Raw genomic sequence first — 1485 nt, 5'->3', positions numbered from 1 at the left:
ACAACCTTCTCGGCTGAGTCATTTAATGACAGAGAGGGACACTGTGAGGAAGCAAATCACAGTAAAAGGAGGAAGATGGAGCGTCAATAAATCGGACTTAATTCATAGATTCATTACAGGTGTTTAAAACTATTGTAATACGACAAGATTCTCGGTGGTGTGACAAGGCAATGATGTCAACTATAAATTGTTACATACCCCGAAAAAAACTGTATCTATGCTACGAGACTACAGATTTGTACTAAAAAACCATACAGTTTGTACAGTTATTCTTTGTCCCGTGAACAAAAACAAAAGCAAATTGTGTGTCTGTGTCAATGGTCATTTAAATTTAAAATGTCTTGAAGACACAGGACTGTAAATATAAATATAAATGTGATATTTAAGTTAGTTGCTGTGTTTTAACACATTACAATTTTGGATTTGAAAAATAAGGAACATGATTTGACTACACGAGTTGTATTATCCTTGTTGATCTAGATTTCTATGGACACATTTTTTAGCTAACCTTCAAACATTTGATTTTACATTGTAACTGGATGTGTTCAGTAATCAAACAAATATATAAATAAAAGATCTAAAGCCAAATTGTTGCAAAAAATAATTAGTTTAAATTTTCATACTTGTCTGAAATTACTTTTGCATAAATTAGTGCTACAAAATGTAACATATGTGCTATGCATTTCTGTGTGTGAAAAGTGCTACTGAAAGTGTTATTGCATGATTTCACAATTCTAGATTCCCCATATTCTAGAAATTGTTTTGATCAGTAATTCGCTAATTTTCATTAAGGAAGTATTTTGTTTATTAAGCTGGTGAGTCAGTAAACGTCATAACACAGAAAGTTTTAGTACTTTATCAGTGCTTAAAAGCAAGGAAGTTTATAAAAATTGTGTGACTGATTTTGCCGACACGTTCTCGACCAATTCCAGTGAAAGAGTTTATATTTCATTTCTGACTTTTGAACATAAAGAAAAACCTTTAGTGGCAACTACTCGGGAATTATTTGTCCAATTGGGACTGAAAATCGTCTTCCTTATTTGATTACATACTTTGCCTATTGTTTAATAAACTAAGCTTAGAATTTCATTTATAGCTTTATTTTCACTTTTTAATTGAGTTTTATGTTTGGAAATGAAGTTAACAGTCTGATTGCCTTAATACTTTAAACTTACTATTAGGTTCACTTCATCCTAGAAAAGGGTAACAGGCATTAATTTGCTTTTAGCAAAAGGAGTGTTGTACATGGCACTGAATGACAGAACACTGTATGTACCTAGTGTCTAGTTGTGCAGGTTTGAAATAACACCTTTTTTAGATTGAAGTCAGCTGATAGGTATACCTGCTTAAAGGAAGTCCCTCTAACTAAGGGCTCACCTTCTAAGGATTTAATGTTTGCAAGTAGAGAAGGAATTAGCGTATTTCATCAAAATATAAGCGGTATTAGAGATAATGTTAGTGAACTACTTATAGATGTTGACTCTG

This window comes from Schistocerca americana, chromosome X (assembly GCF_021461395.2).
Source record: "Schistocerca americana isolate TAMUIC-IGC-003095 chromosome X, iqSchAmer2.1, whole genome shotgun sequence".
Classification (NCBI taxonomy): domain Eukaryota; kingdom Metazoa; phylum Arthropoda; class Insecta; order Orthoptera; family Acrididae; genus Schistocerca; species Schistocerca americana.
The sequence above is the reverse complement of the archived record's forward strand: the minus strand, read 5'-3'. Positions refer to the sequence as shown.